At 38.1% G+C, this 17,128-nt stretch overlaps 1 protein-coding gene across 4 annotated transcripts in view; it reads left to right on the forward strand.

Moving 5' to 3' along the window:
* Positions 1–17,128, forward strand: part of PHACTR3 (phosphatase and actin regulator 3) — a 115,190-nt gene that overhangs the window by 30,270 nt on the left and 67,792 nt on the right. The window contains exon 1 of one of the 4 annotated variants that reach the window (XM_074919974.1): positions 3,013–3,045. The exons of the other annotated variants lie outside the window; for them this stretch is intronic. The gene's annotated coding sequence lies outside the window, so the exon portion shown is untranslated. Of the gene's footprint in view, positions 1–3,012; positions 3,046–17,128 lie in introns of those variants that run through there. 4 annotated transcript variants of the gene reach the window in all.

Raw genomic sequence — 17,128 nt, forward strand, 5'->3', positions numbered from 1 at the left:
TTGGTGAACAACCAGTTCTGTTGGCCTGAAGAGTAAGAATTCATATAAACTCCTAAACCAGAAAAGATCTGTTTTATATTTCAGTAAAACATTTAAGAAGCTCTTGCCAGATTTTCAAACTTGTGTGCCTAAATTTCAAGTATTTAGAAGTTTAGCAAATGTGGTTTTAAAACTCAAAGAAGCATGTTTGCGCATAAGGCATCTCACTGACAGATGAATCCTATTAACCTTGTTAGGACTAAGTACTTAAATTTAAGCACATGTTTGGGAACTTTGCTGGGTCAGAGTCTTTAATTTTTAATAGAGATTTTGCTTAATATTTTTTATTTACATTTGGAAGTTAGGCCTTTGGTTGTCATAGCTTTTTCCAGAACTTCAGTAAGTAGAAGGGATGAATTCTGTACAGAATAGTGAGTTAGTCCTTGTCTTTTTTTTTTTAAATTAACTAAAGACTTCAAGCAAGGAAGCACACTTTTAGAATCGAGAATGTTTGTCCTTTTCCTTGTTCAACTTTATCTTACACTTTTCCCGTCTTTACCTAGCTGTCCAGTATTCTGATCAAAGTCTTATTTACATCCCCAATTTTAGTATTATTCCATTCAGGAATCATTCAGAAAAAGCTTGACTTGCCAGCAACAAGGTGAAGAGACTTACAACATGACTCAACATCCTTTTTTTTCTCTTATGGTAGAACACAGAAAGATCATTAGACTTTGTAGCACTTGCCTGAGAGATTATAATAGGAAGAACTTACTGAATAACAATTAGATTAATGGCCAAATACTGATTGATAGGTCAGGATAATGCTTGCTGGCAAACTTCTACTAATTACTAAAGAAAAATTTTTTTTCAACTTGTCATTGCATTTAACTCCCTAGGATATTTAATCTCTTGTCACATTACAGATGTAATGACATAAAACCAGTCAAGAAACCCAGATTTATCAAAAAGCAAAGTTCCCAAATTTCTGGGCCTCGCTCCCCCTCTAGAGAGAATCAGATACTTCTGAAATGTAAAAATTATACTCAGAAAATGTAAAGAAGTTCTTAGCTAGAACATATATATGTGTATATATTTTTATATATATAGATGTATACAAAATTCTTGACCTAAGTTATGCCATTGACATTAATTAAAAGACTCCCAATGATGTTAATAGTCACTGAAACAGTACCTCATTCAACTTGTTCCTTAAACTATCCCTCAGGGAATAAGTAACTGGCTGTCCATTGAAGTCTTGTTTATGACTGGAAAATCTATGACTGTGTTTTACATATGTTCATTGAAATAAACCAATCTTACATTATTCATATGATTAGTGCACTTTTTTTCAGAACAAACGATTTATCTGAGTTGCAATGGATCATTCAGTCACTGACTATTCTGGAATATAAATGTGGGTGGTTGTAGAAGATGCATAAGAAGACTCAATAAGAGAAAAACTGTTAATATATACTTCATAGGGTAAAAAAGGATGTGATATAGTTTAAATTCATAAGATTTAAAAAAAAAAAAAAAAAAAAAAAAAGAGTTTAGATTTTTCTCCCTGGATTTCGGAAGTTTACTAGCCATTTTTAAGAGCAAGAGGTCTGCTCAGTGCTCCGAAGTGGAATTGTTTGCCAGAACACTATTTCAAGAATTATATGACCTAGTATCTACAGAAGCAGACAGTGCTCAGTTTATTTTAAAAATATTTTTCTGTAGAACTGAAAAATTATAACTTTGGAATATGGGTTTAATGTCCAACATTTCAATCTGCTAACAGATGTAAAATAATACTGCTTGAGCGTATGGACAAGATATTTCTGTGCAGTCAACAAAGAGCTGAAGCAGCTGCAGAATGAGACTTCAGTGAAGAGCTATGAATAGATATATTATATTTGAAAGCATATGAGAATTCCTGTACCTGTGTTTTTGGCCAGTTCTGTACAGACACCTTGCAAGCAAATATCTTCTCAAACAAGAACTGTGTTTCACTTTAATCTTATTTTCTGTATCGCTGGGATAGAATACTTGAACAGAACAGTCATTGTGGTTTTAAGTCTGCTTTTGCCTTTATGCAAGAAAGCCAGTGCTTTTAAATTTAGATGGTAATAATATGTTCCCAGTGACACAATAATGTACAAAACCATTCTGAGACACGGCTTGCGTGAAGCTGAGAGCAATGCAGCTGTTCACTGAGAGTCATCTCTTGTTTCTTTTAAATCTAGAGCATCTGCCTTCCCAAAACACTTCAACGTTAAGTCTCCCTAATGAAGGCATTTAGGACTGCAGGAAGGAAAGACAGTTTTCCTGCATTCTGGGAAGTATGGTTAAGACTGGGTGGGGAATAATATGAAATTTAAATATTCTAGAAAAAAACAGTAGGGGAAGAGCCCAGAACAGGCTTTCACTACTGTAATTTAAGCTGGAATCTTTTCAAACTGTGCTGAAGCAGTTTGCTGACAGTGCTATAAAACAAAATTGCCTTGGGAGAGGGGAATCACAGGTTTGATGTGGTAGCTGACCAAAAGTTACAGTGGGGTTAGAGGCACTTTAATGACCAAGACATCTCTAATGTGTTTGTTTTCTGGTGTTAAACCAAGCTTAGAGGTCTCCTCCAGCATTTCCAATGAAAAATCCATATTGGTTAAACAGTGACTTCCAGCTTCTTCTACAGAAGAGAAAAAGAGAAACTTTTGCAACAAAGAAAAGTTGATTTGCAGATTTTCATCTGGTTCTTCATTTAGAAAACTGAGCCCAATTCTGAGCATTACGTGGGTTTTCACAGTTGCATACAGTATACTATTAATGATCCAGGCGCCTGTCAGTGAAGACATGATTTTCATGGTTAAAATAGGAAATGCATTCATCTGTTTTACATAATATAAACAGACCCGGGTAGAGCCCACAGGGTCCATCCCTGTATTCCTATGCAACTTGAAAAGAAAAAAGTGAAGGAGTTTCAAGGGAGAACAGTAACAGAGGGTGAAAGGAAATAAGTGTTTTCTTCCTTGGATTGAGCTGGTGCATTCTGTGTGCTCCAAGCAACAGCAGCACTCGGAGGTAAGTAGCAAGGAATAGAAGAAATTAATAGAAAAAATGGATAAAAATTTACTTCCTGCTACTGATGCCTTATTTTGTTGTACTGATCTTGGAGTTTTAACCGAGGTGAGTGGACATTATGTACCCTAAAGCTCTGGACATTTTTTAAATATTTCTGAGATTCTATACTGAGGGTATGCAGCTAGCTTTTAACCTTAAGGAATTAGGACTCCTGTGATATTTTGCTTGGGATACAATATGCAAAAACCTGTTATTTCTGTGATCATTAGGAATATAGAAAAAAAATTCCATTTGCTATCTTTTAGCTGAAAAAGTAGGATTGTTCTTTCATACTTTGTGCTCTGAAATTCAGACATTTCATAACCGTGAATGTATCCCTGCAAAACTAGGAATCAGTGACGGTGCTGGCAGATTAATTGCATAACTGTCTATTACACGTGCTTCATTTCAATATTGATATACACACTTTTTTCAACAGGGAGAGGGATTTATGTCTACAGTTATGCTGCAGAGAAGCTGGGGGGGCAGGGAATGGGGATTTTTTCCCACTGGAAGTGTCACAATGCTTTTTAGTTTAGTGTGTTGGTTAGCTGGTGTCTTTCCTCCTGGCACTGATGAGGAATTTCTCTAAAACAGCCAACAGTGTGAGAAAGTTTATTTCTGTGAAACCTTTAAATCTGGTCGGGTAATCTCACAGTTGTCCAGCATGCCTATGATTGCATTTTGCTGTATAGTTTGAAGATGCAGAATGTTTTTATGTTACCTAGTACTTCAGACATTGATGTGTATTCATTTTCAACCTACAGTTGAAAAAACAGTTGAAAAGAAATGTATTATTTTGTAAAATATGAACTTTTTCAATAATATATAAAACAACATATTGAAGCATTCGGAAGGAAATCCTTTTTTTTTATAAATTTGGTTGTGCATTATGATTAAAATAAAGTGCCTGGTGAAATTAAATTCACATACTTTTAAAAAAAAAAGTCATAAATTCCCTTCCTCTCTCACTCTTCCTACACATTATTCATCTGGTATGTGAAAAGCTGTTCTGTGGCTTCCACACAAAAGCAAAGTGAAAAGAAAGCCAAAGATGTTTTAGTTAAATAACGATTATTCTTCAGAATCCTTTTAAAGCACAAAGCTAAATGTTCTCCAGATACCGAGAAAACATCACATACGTAGTTCAGATAATTACATGTTATACACCGGAAAGCCACTATATTAAGAACACATTATTAAGATTTTAAAGGCAAGCACTAAAAAGTTAGGAAATGCCAGAATTATGGTTGTCTGTGCAACCTTCATTTGGTTCTTTGTGCATATGCATTATGATGCAGCCTTTAAGTGCATGATCACAAATGTTTTTCTTCAGTAATCTATGAAGGCAGAATTACTGATATATTCAGAAGCTTTTTTACAGTGCCTGTCACTACAGTATCTGCTCCACAAAAGCCCTAAGTAGTGTGGGGCTGGTGTGTCCACCTTACGTAGCTGAGGAGTGTGCAGAGCATCAGAGGGAGATTTAAAAATTCTGACTGCCTCACTTGAGATGTGTATGCTATGATTTTCCAGAATTGTTAGATAAGGCAGCATTTTAAATGCTTTAAGAATAATGTCTACTAAATTCTGCTGTGGATTCTTACCTACCTGAAGATTTGCATGTGAACTGTAGTTTCAAGATGAGAACCCTGTTTAAATTACTTACTCCTCTCCCCCATGAGCAGTCTGGCAGGGGTAGGAGAGAGAACTCAGTTCTCCAAGTCCTTCTCCATCTACCTTTTCCCACTTTTCCCTGACCCATTCACAACTTCTGCAGCAAAGCCATCATACAATTGCTCAGTGAACGACTATAGAATATTGCATTATGTAGCCAACAGCATGCATGTACGAGCTGTAGTAAAGACTTCAGAATATAAGTTAAAACAGCACCAGACCTTCTGCCACACAGATCAACGTTACTGTTTCATTGGCAGTATTTCAGCCAGTAGATCTGCAGGGAATAACAAGGTAACTGAACTGAACCAGCAGATAGGAATGAAGATGAAACCTTCACCAGCACCCATCAAGTATTTTCCCATAGAGGAAATGTGTTCTGAAATCTTGGATTCCATTTGAGGCTCTGGACAACAGTGTGCTTTGAGTTTAACATTTTTTTTTCCCTTTAAATTTCTCCATTGATTTGAAATTTTGGCTCCAGGTCTCTCTCGTTCGTATTTCTACACCATTCCCAGGCACAATTTTTCTTCTCTTAAATCTAAGCCCGGGACAGTTTCAGGACATGTGCTTTGAAGGCAAAGCCAATTAAGAAGTTGTTCTGCCTTCAGCTATTTGTTTCCATTCCCACATGTGGTTCATCATCCTGCACTCAGTTGCCTGTCCTTCATTTTTGCCCACTGAATGATTTCTGAGGCAATGTTGTCAAGTGTAGCATTGAAATACGCCAGGTTAAGAGCACCCTTTAAAAAAGAAGGTAAATTATACACATTAAAGGGTTAAGGACACTTTCAGTGGCTCTTGGGGGTAACAGTTTTTAAGTAAAGCTACGTAAAATATTTTAATCTCCCTTTAAATGAACAGTATTGGTTTTGCCATTGGATTTATAGTGTTAGTCAACAGATCGCATCTGTAACGTGTAATTCCTAGTAGCACCAATCCTCATACCTGTAATAATCTATAGTGGCTATGTTGTCAGCATTAAACACAAGAGTATGCCATGAATGCTATATTATTATTGATATTATGAATTGATAAATGATATTTGATTAATGTATGGATCACAAATGTGAGGAAATATTTTATCCACCACCAACCCTTTGTTTCTGCTGGCAATCCAGCACTATTTTGCAATTATAAAGCAACCCTGAGTTAACAGAATGTGTTTTCTGTAGTTTTCGTAGGGTTGAAAAGGAGATGATTTATAGTAGACTTTGTATGAGTAGCAGCATGGTATTTACTTCAGCATGGTCTTGTCACAGTGACAACTGCCCAATACAACTTCAGACTTGTGTGACTGGAACACTTTTTCTCACTCTCCTTCTGGTGTTAGAGGTGAACAAATCTCAACTGAGAGTGGGTAAAAGATTTCCAGTTTTGCGTTAGTATTTTCCTGTTCTGAGGTTTTGACCTAAACACTTAACAGGCATTTGTGGTAAAGAGAGAGAGAGTGGAGTACAAGCTGTTTGGAAGAAGAAATCTGCTAACCTAGGGAAATAGAAATGTTTTCAATGAATGGACATCATCTGGAATCAGATTAAGCTCATAAGGTATGAAAATCCCAATGGCCCATGTGGTGAACTGAATTAGATTGCTGTTTGATTTGTAGGGGTCATTTTACCTTATTATTGCACTTTTCTTTTTCTATTTCTAATCTCCAAAAGTGACATCTATGAAAGGCAACTTTGCAATCGTATGACATTTCCCATCCTTTTTTGTACTTCAGAATAAAGACTCACTTTTCACTAAAGCAGCTGGTAAGCAACTTAATAGTGAAAATGCTTTAGCTGAACTAGATGAATGACTGATCTGATTCAGGCAACAGTTCCTACTATGACCTGGGAAAATTGTTTCCAAGCATTTAAAAAAAAGGTTCTATTTTAACATAAAAATTTTGAAAATTATGGATTTTTTCAAGGCACAAGAAATTATGTCACTGTCTATTTCTAATGTTTATGAAAGCACTTTTCATTTGATGTATATTTTTTTGCTTACATATTTTTTACTGGAGAGTTCTGTGGCAGATCCTCAGTTGATATAATCAATAATAGATCAACTGATTTCATAAGCGCTGTAACAGTTTATGACACTGTGAGTCTGCCTTTGAAAATTTATTTTTGAAAGTGCTTAGTTTTCTGTGGTAGGAAAAAATTTTGTGGTTATACTACTGGACTAGGGAAAGGATCTGTTCTATATCCAGTTTTTCAAAACTTTGTAAAAATCATTAAAATCTGTGCCTGTCTTGTAAAGTTTGACTAACTCTTTTTTTTAATAGTTATATTTCAGTTCGCTTCAGAATGACACTCTTATTTATAAATTATTTTCTTGGTTGCTTTTACAGCTTCTATCTTGGAGTTGTTATATGGCTCAAAAAAAAAAAAAAAGAAAAAGAAACCTGCCCTGCAACTTTTACAACAATCTTTTTTGAATTCGAAGAGGCAAATTGCAAAAATACCCCACCTCCTTATTTGACATGATTGTAGAGCCCATCACTGTAGATAAACCTGAGCTGTTTACAAATAGGGGCCAGTAGTAGTGATCACACAACAATCATGTTATGACAGAGATCTAAAACAAGAATGAAGAAGTCAGAGCTACCTAGCAGCAAATGTAAATTTAATCTTAAGATAAAAGCATATCAAATATACCCGAGTGGCTTATTGCCAGAGATGCTAATTAGAAAATACTGTATTATGCACACAGCCATTTGTTGTAAATGGCTCTTCAGGGACCAGGTTAAGGAGGCATTTCTCCTGTGTGGTTTGTTCTTGTTTACAGAGGTTGTTAATATTTGCATAACCATCTCAGTCAAAAAATATGTCGAGTGAATTAAATAGACTTAAATGTGACTCTGGAAATTTCATTTTTCAATGAAAAAACTTGTAAGACTTCAGGAGCTGAAATTTTAAGGAAAAGCTGTAAATTACAGACAAGTATCAACAGTAGAAGATTTCAGCTCCTCTTCAGGACAAGATATAGGGATAAATAGTTGTGGACACAGTAAATGACTGCTTCATCAAACAGCTAATCTTAGAACCCACAAGAAAAGATATCATTCTGAATTTCATCTTGAGTGGTGTCAAGACTCTGTTCAGAAGAGGTTAAGTGGGTAACAGCCAAAACACATTTGTGGGGGGATAGGAGGCCAGCATACAGGTACTTAATTTCTAGAAAAGGGACTACATAAAAATGAGGTGAAAAAGGAAATCTTAGAATAGAAATCCAAAAAGCAAGATGCCTACCAGATGCCTTTAAGTTGGTAAAAACATACTATGTTTGAAACCCAGGTGAAATACATGCCTATAACTCAGGATGAAGCTGTCCTAAAATACCATGAATGGCAATGAGAAAATTAAGGAGATACTATAGGGAGAACGTTGGCATGCAAAAATTAAAGTTTGCTCCAATGAGGAAAGAGGATCACCTTAGAAACTCTGTGCATCTTTCTCATTTCCCCCTCACTAGCACTGCATGACGCTAAAGCCATCAGATTTCTCTTTGCCTAAAATGGCATTGAATAGCTCCTGTCACAGGGAAGGCATCGTCCTGCCAAAGCAACTGCCAGGAACATCCTCTCTATTAACCAGACATCCATCCATTATCTTAAGAGTCCAATGGACATTGCAAATGATAGTCATACCTTTCACAGTAAATTAAAGTACTCGTATCCCTTTTACTCAAAGAGGATACATGAAGCCAAGAGGGAGGAAACAGGTTGCTTAATGCCACCAGACAAGTCAGGGGCAGGACTGCCCTAAAAAAATATCAGCAGTACTCCCAGGTTGGGGTATCTTGGCCCATGCACACGGAGTGTCTTTATGAAAAGTGAGGCAAGAAATGTAAATAGTGCCCAATTTATGGATAATTGTCTGAAAAAAAACCCACGCTGAAGTGGAAATACCATAAAACTGGGGGTAGAATCCTGAGCTGGCAACACTGGGTGTGTTAGAAGAATAATTGATCCTTCTTGGTAAGGATTTACTGAAAAACAAGTGAGCTGCCCCTTAGCAACATTTTTTCCTGATATATCCACCAAAGCTGGTTATGCTATGAACCACTCTCAGTCGTAGCAACGCCATAATTATTTTTGCTAAGCATTTAGCAACTGTGTTGCCACATGCCATTACAAATAAATAATGCATCTTCGAAGTGACAAGTAAGGGAAGTGTGAATGAGGAGTTGTTACAATACTTTCACCTGGTCGGCAGTCAGCCCAACCTGAGTGAGGGTGCCACAAGCTGTTATTGGGGACCCTCACAATCAGAGCAGCTTCCAGCCCAGAATGTGCTGGAAAGGTGATTAATTTTGGCAGAGCTTTAGCTTATCAAAAGCCAAAGGAGCAAACTTAGTAGTATAACTGCATCCAGCAAAGAAAAAAACCTGTTAATTCCCTAATAAAATAATGAACCATAGTTTGAGTAGACCAGAAGCCCAAGGGGAGGCTCTGTACATCAGCTGGGAACAACCTGACATTACCCAGCAGGACAAGTGAGCAGGGCAGTACAGTCTACACAGGTTCCTGCCACACACTTATGATTTCAGGTCCTGCATCACAGATTTGTCATCCCACAAGATCTCTCTGGCTTGTAACACTGCCCACTGGATGGCCGTGGTGCCTGGGGAAGCACGTTGCTTGTGAAGATTTTACCATAGCCATTCCCCACCCTAACCAGCTGTTTGCCCACTGGTCACTGCTAAACCATGCAGGTGAGGGGAGCTATACTGGTGGCATTTCCTAGGATGAGAAGTCACTGAAAGGTCAGGGGCAGTTTTACCACATCCTTTCTGCCTCTTATGCAATGCAAAACAACTAAGCTCTGAGAAGGGGAATCCATGTACCCTGTGCCACAGCAGCTCCTGGAAACACCTCTTTGCTTTTGCCCTGGGCTCTCACTTGGATTCTCCTACTCAGTGTCACTCAGCTCCTAATTGTGCCTGAGCAGAGCAATTCTTGCTCTTCATTCTGTAATGTAGGTGCACATGATGCTTTGTTATACCTATCAAGGTGGTCTGTAATGTACTTGCTCTTATATATCCAGCTCCAGGTTTACAGAAAAGCTGTGCAAGCAGGTGCCTCGGTCCAGTTTATATATACAGCTGTGAATCTATCCCATGTGCACAGTTATGACAATTATGCATGCAAGCTGGATAATGAAAAAACAAAAATATCTAATTAAACATGAATTTGCTGTTATGCAGCACGTAGAACTGTGTGAGTTTATAAATAGTGTACATAGCTCTCCCTTGCTGGATGACACAGGATTACTGCTGTGAAATTTTTGCAAACCTTTGAAAACCCTGCAAGACGAGGCATAATCAGGCAAGTATAGAAAGAGATGACAAAGAGAGGAGGAGTCTGAGTAGAGACAGTTGTGATAGAAATACAAGACTGGCCTTATTAACAGAAAGCTGAATTTTAACCTGCAAATACAGAACTGCAAAGGTGATCTCCTGTTAGTTAAATACACTGTATCACAATCCCTTCTCCAGCCGCACTACCTCCAAAGTTGTTTCAGTTTTAATAGATTATCTGACATTTAAAAATACAAGTGTGTAGAGAGTTGCTAATACATTTAGCCTGTGGAGCTTCATTTTGGTCATCTCTGCCTCTAGCTTCCTCTTAAAACATTTAATAGCAGCTTCATTCCTCTTGGCTTCTATGAAGTGGGGATTTTAATTTATTTATGCTGATGAGGAACTTTTCAATATCCTCTTCCCCTCTTGTCACCATTCCAGAGAAGAGGGCAATGATTTTTAAAGGAAAGTGTTTTTTATGTAGAACATGCAAAATTAAAAAGATACTTGAAAATGCAACATAATTCAGGCTCACAGAACTCTAGAGACCTAGTTAAAGAATACCTGTTAATGGAATTAATTTTTCATGCTCCACATATGCAGAGGAATGTATTCCAGGGAATATATAGGCCTACAACATAAAATCAGAGTCAATTGCAAAAGTAATGTGATGAAATGGCAGAAAATTGACCTGATGAAAGTACTGATTTGTTTAAATATCCCCTGACTTGTTAATTGTACAACAAATGCTCAGCTTCACCCATTGTGCAGTGGTTGAAGAGGAAAATGCCACATGTGAATAATCTGACAGTTGCTTGTAAGATTTAATGCAGTCAGCCCCCTCTCAACCTTCTGCTTCTGGTTAATCTATTTATTTATAACTTTGCTGCCAAGTATTACTTTAAAACTATAACCAAGGACAGGATTCAAATATGAAGCATGGGTCACTGCCATCCCATGTTCCCCTGGGGCTGCTTGTGCAGGCTTTCTCCAGATTTTGTGCACCAAAGTCCTTCAGATTTATTTCTCCAGTCCTTCTCTGTTCTTTAATTCTTTCTACAGATAGTTCACCTCCCTCCTCAGAAAATCTGGAGATTTTCTTAGAAGTCATGTAACTTAAATTAAACCATGGGTTATTGAGCCTTTATGACTCACTTTACCAAGCTCTTCTGAATAACCATGTGGGCCAGAGAATTAATTAATTTGAAAAATCTATTAATGTTCTTCAAGCTCTGTCACTCACATAAAACTGAACTATCAGACCCTAATGTTATTTTTTCAGCACTATATTTTCCTCTAAAAGTAGATCTCAGTCTATTGCAAGATTATCCAGGTGTGATCACCAAGCACCATCCTACCTAGGCAGCACTTTGGAAGATTAGAAAATGTATTCAAGTATCATAAACTTTAAGAATACAAATTTCTGATTTTCACTTTTAGAGAATAAATCTTGAAAATCTGATCCACATGCACCCTAATGGTTCAGAACCCAGACAGCCAAGGAGATCCCAGAATTTTCTCCCTTTGCCTTGCCTCTCTACCACTGAAAAAAATAAAGGGAAGGAGATGCAATTTTCAAGAAAATGTTACAATTCAGATACCTAGCAATAGTAGTACAGACAAGCCAAAAGTCTTCTCCCTCATTTGTAGTGCCAGGGAAATAGGACTAGGCCTATCTGTGTGGAACAGGCACAGTGCCCTTTGTAGACTATAACTGGTGTGCTACACCTCCACTGCCACTGGAAGTCAGATATAAACAGCTGCACAAAGTAAAGAAAAACAGCAGGATCCTCTCAGCTCTCCATTACCCCAGATAATGACAACTTTTCCCAGTTTTTCTTACTCATCTCAGGAAGATGAAAGATAGATGGTAATTCCCTTTCAATACAGCATTTAACAATCATCTGAAAGGCAACAAATGCCGTATTCCAGAGGGATTAGCACAGTGAAACCCAACTATAATGAATAAAATGAGACAGCAACTGCAACAATCTGCAAATCCAGTGATCCTTGGAGCTGTGGAAATGATATTTTCTATGCTGGGAGTTCTGAAAACGTATTCTGTTTGAAGGAAATGTTCAGCATTTCATACTTTGAGAAACTGAAGTAAGTTGAAACATAGTTTCATAACAAAAATATTAATCCGAGTTTTTTGGTGGTGGAAGGTCAGGATACTCTTCAACTGAAAGGTGCCACTGAAAAATTTGATCTAGAATATTTTCTCCAGCTCTAGCTTTTGCTGTCTCCAGCAAACTGATTGTATAGGTTAAAAGGCTTTGGATCTGCAGAGCTGTGAACTAGTGAAATTTTATAATGAGCATCACATTTAGAATTTTGAATTCTGGAATCAGGAATTTGCAAAGAATCTTCAGTTTTCATGTAAAAACCTGAACTTTTAAAAAATCTTCCTGACTGCAGACAAGAAACGAGAAGGCAACCACTAGGCTAAAGAGTCCTTGAAGGCAAAATAAAATCCAAAGTCAATCCATCAGTCAATCAATCCTGTGATTCTAGATCTCTGACTCCTGATTTTAAGTAGTTTGAGGCAAAGAAACTGTGTTTGGCCTTCCTTAGAACAGATGTTTGCTGTGGATACACACTTCTGTGATTATTTAGAAGGCATTTTATGCCAAAAGACACACCATCTTATTTTATTCCAAGCATACAATAGCGTGGCAACTTAGCAAATGCCTTTGTGAATGTCACAATGGCTTGAACGTGTATCAAGATACAAACACGTATCTGTCATTCCATAACTACTGAAACACACTTTGATGCTTTTCCCACTGGGCTACTTTTTGTTTTATAGTAGTTCATTATTCATTATTCAGAATTCATAATAGAAGGCAACACATCCCTGAATAACATTAAGATTTTAGCGACCATCTGTAAATGAGGGGCTAATATATAATAGTGCAGCCGTATTCTGTCTACATAGCTCTCACTTTTCTCAGTTGGGAATGGAGCTGGATTCATAAGCAAACCAGGAAACAACCCTTCCCTCTGCCCTGAAAGGCAGAGCCCTGTTTGAGAGTGGAGAAAATCCCAGGAAATTTGCATTGCTTATCAGTACACAAATGAACATTGCTGAAGCTTCAAAATAGCGCTTGGAAGATGCTTGTGAAGTTCTTTGAATGAAATACTGAACAGAGGTCTAAAAATGAACTCTGGTTATTCCAAGTAAACAGTGTAGAAAGAAAATTAGTATTATTGTAGAGGAGAAAGGAACTGTTTACTTTTTATGTTTCTGCTCATTAAAAGTGTGATTAAATTGAAGAAGGCGAGATGAGATAGACCATGTGTCATGTATTTCCACTGAAGACAGCCAGGCAGCATCATATTTGACTTCAGAATAAATTCCCCTGTAGCTGTGCATCCTAGCAGGGCTTGATTTTATTAAATGTCATGCTAGAAACTATTACTTTGCTGTGTTTGTATGAAGTAGTTACTGGTGCCATCCCATCTGTGCCTCAACCCTCATTAGCCTCTGCTCTCAGAGATTAGTCTATTTTGAGAAAAATCATGGCAAGAAATTATGCTTGTATAGCAAGGTCTCATTCTGCAAATTGTGAGAACTGTGAAGTTGTCCTTCTGTTTGCACTGAATCTAAGGCCACAATGTCAAAGAGATGATTAAATGAGTCTGCAAAAAGGCGTATATTGGCAATCCTTGGTTTTGCTTGTGTAACTGAGCGGTTACATGTACGTAATCAAAACTGGCCAAGAATACAGCCATTATGTGATTCATACATACAGCTGTGGCAACTATATATCAAATTAGGTCTAAATATGCACATACTTCATGTACAGCTGCACACTACAATAATTGAAAATATTCTTCTGTGACTGTCAGTGCAGTCATTCTACACACCATTCAGGTCTGTTTAAAAAAACCCAGATACATTATCCATTTGTGCACCTTTGGCTTGCACTCACTCCAGTGACCTCACAGCTTCAGAATTCTTTCATGTTCATAGCAAGACAAGATATATCATGGACACTGGGCATCTCTGTGAAACTTCCTCAGTCTGTGACTGCAGTCAGAATTTTCTGGGCTGCAGGATTTAGCTAAAGAAGCTGAAAGGTAGAGTGCTGGACCAATATTCAGAGGTGATGGTTCTTTTTCCAGCACTGGTTCAATCCGAGACAGGTCACACAACACGTTGTGTTTTAACTTTCCTCCTTTGTAAAGCACTTGGGTATTTACTTACAAAAAGGTATTATGTAAGACTCAGCTGTCATATTAACATAACAACTGGAAAACACAATATTAATACGTGATAATAAGCTATTTCATGTGGGGTTTTTATAATTTTTAATGACCATAGAGTATTCAGGTTACTTTGTAGAACATGATGCCAAGGACCACTTTACTGAAAAGTTTGTATGTCTCAAGTGGCTTTATGGTTGCCATGGTAAAATTTATTTGCTGAGTGCCAAAGTGCATCGTTGGGGAAGAGAGTTGTTTTCCTTCTTAAATGGTCAAAACCTAAGTTAAACCTGCCTTTAGGCAGGCTCAGTATACCGTGCAGCCACCCTGGAACATTTTCAACAAATAAGAAAAGTTTGCAATTTGAAATAGGAACATTTGGGGGGTTTTTTCAGCTGGCTTTGCCAGGTTTGGCTTGGGAGACACTTAACTGTCAAAGCTTTTCACTGTTAATGTTGACTAAATACTAAGTAGCACTGCTCTTCTCCCCTTGCCCTTCTGCCAGCTCCTGGGGAGGCGGGGGGAAAGAAAAAGGAAACACAAAAATCAGAGGAAAAATCTCAAGGAAAAAAATAGCAGGAGAGGTGAGGAGAGCTAAAGAACTCTTTAATGGCAACTTCAGTTCAACTCTGTTCACAATCCTTTCACTGTGATTTAGGCATTTGAGTGTTACTAACATGAACATTCAAGACAGCACTGTAATAGATGCCAAAATTTAACTTCTAACGTGCCTTATCTTGTTTTATTTGAAAGTCATCATACCTGCTACTAGGATGAATTAGGTGCATTACTGAGAATGGGTTAGAAACAGCATGGCTAACCTTGTTAGACTTTGCACTGGGTTCTGTTAGGACACATCTGCTAGTTAACTTGGTTGGATTTACAATATCTCTGATGCTGACTATGCCACCCTAAAATCAAGCTCCCAAACCCTCTCTCACTCTGACCTACATGAGAAGTAGCTATTTTATAATCAAATCCATATTATCGGCAGAGTTATTTACTTTTTTTTTTTGATTTTTTAATATGTAATTAGGTAATATAATGTATAATATTGCATGCATACATATATACACTGTGTAGATACAGACACATCATACAATACTTACTGAATTTGGGGAGAGTAGACCATGCATGCATTTGTAGTGCATAACCAAAAGGCCCAAAGCCAAAACCAAAGAAAAGCAAACCTGAGGAAAAGGGTGGTCTATTTTGCTCTGAAAATGGAGGTGTTCTGCATCACCCTGCTGCCTAGCTGGATGCAGCAGCACAGCATAGGCTCATGCCCTGCAAAAATATTCTCCTTGCTGTTTGTGTGGCACGTAGCTGCTGTTGAAAGGTGAGATCACTGAGCAGAAGTGATCTGTACAGAGGCTAGAGCCACCATGTGATGTCTCATTTTGCTTCTTGCCCCCGAGACCTCTGTGCTGGGGCAGCAGGCAGAGACGTTCCATTAGTTTCACATCACCTTCTGGCACTGACAGGCTCTGCCGTCGTATGAGCGGCTGATGTTAACACCAGATCTGTGCACGGTTGTTTTTAACAGCCGTACAGGTTTCATCCAGATCAGGCATGGGCAAATGACCATATTTCTGTCAAATCAGCCAGAGCTGTGACACAGAGTTTATGCCAACTCTGTGCTTTTATGCCAGATTGATGCCAACTGTGGGAAGACAGACAATGCTTGATATGGCATAAAGTGCAAGTGGCACAGACAAATGATACCTGATCCAGCAAAAAGCTTGCAGGAACAAAGTTGACTGATCAACATTTTTTGAACACATTTGAGAGGGCAGAATGAATCTCTACTGGCTCTGCACTTTGCATCACTGGGACCATGGTAGTTTTGATTTCATACTAAATACCCTAAAACTAGATTTATTGGATACCAGCCCAAGAGTTTGTAAATCAAGGCCTACTTCTTTGTGTCTGTATCTTCTAAGGTTTTATCTTCTCAGGGTTTATCTACTGCGTGGAAGAGAAGCTGTGTTAGGGAAGCTGAGCTGCTGTATCTAATTCAATGCTATGCATAGATCATGGAAATATATAACTCCTTCCCATCCAGCACCCTGCTAACTGACAGCACTTCCTAGATCTCTGTTTTAGAGCTCAGAGCTATACAAATGCTGCAGTGATATTTAAGCACCCTGGCTTGTTTTGGTTACTCAGACATCTCTAGCACAGTCCCTCACTGTACCTTTTACAAGTATCTCATTTCCATTTCCTTATTAAACAACAGAAAGAACAACAGCATAAGATGTATTTTATTTTCAGCTTTAACCATTCTGTTCTGGTTTCGGTGGTTTTATTGTGAATCATGTGTTTTAGGTAACATAGCCATGTGTTTTTCCAAATACGATCTCTGAGTGATCCCACCAGGAATGCCCAATACACGTAAATCTCATCACTCCAGAGTAAACTGCTAGAACGGCACCCGGGCCGTGTGGTCAGCATGTGAGCAAAATCACCGAGCGCCAGCACATGTCAAAGAGGTAAAGCCTAATGGATCAGGTGCCTGGAAGCAGGATATGAGCTATTCCGTATAAAATGTCCTCTTTAAACTCCTGGGGAGGTATTCTGTTTGCTGATTTATTGTGACAGGAATTCTTATTCCTGTGCCCACATGAAATGTCATCACAGCTAGTATCAATTTCATACCTCTGCAGGAAGATCATGGGGACAGACTAACACCTGCTCTGCTAATCATGGGCCATTTAGGTCAGGGTCAAGCTTTGCTGATCAGCAGCGTGGGGGAGTTATGCTGCTTCATTAGCTGTGCCTATTTCTGTGCATGAAGAAAAATCTGTAGTTTTCAGTGCTGTCAATCCAGTATCCTCAAATTTGCTTCCCTCAGCACTAAGGG

The sequence above is a fragment of the Athene noctua genome, chromosome 16 (assembly GCF_965140245.1).
Source record: "Athene noctua chromosome 16, bAthNoc1.hap1.1, whole genome shotgun sequence".
Lineage (NCBI taxonomy): Eukaryota > Metazoa > Chordata > Aves > Strigiformes > Strigidae > Athene > Athene noctua.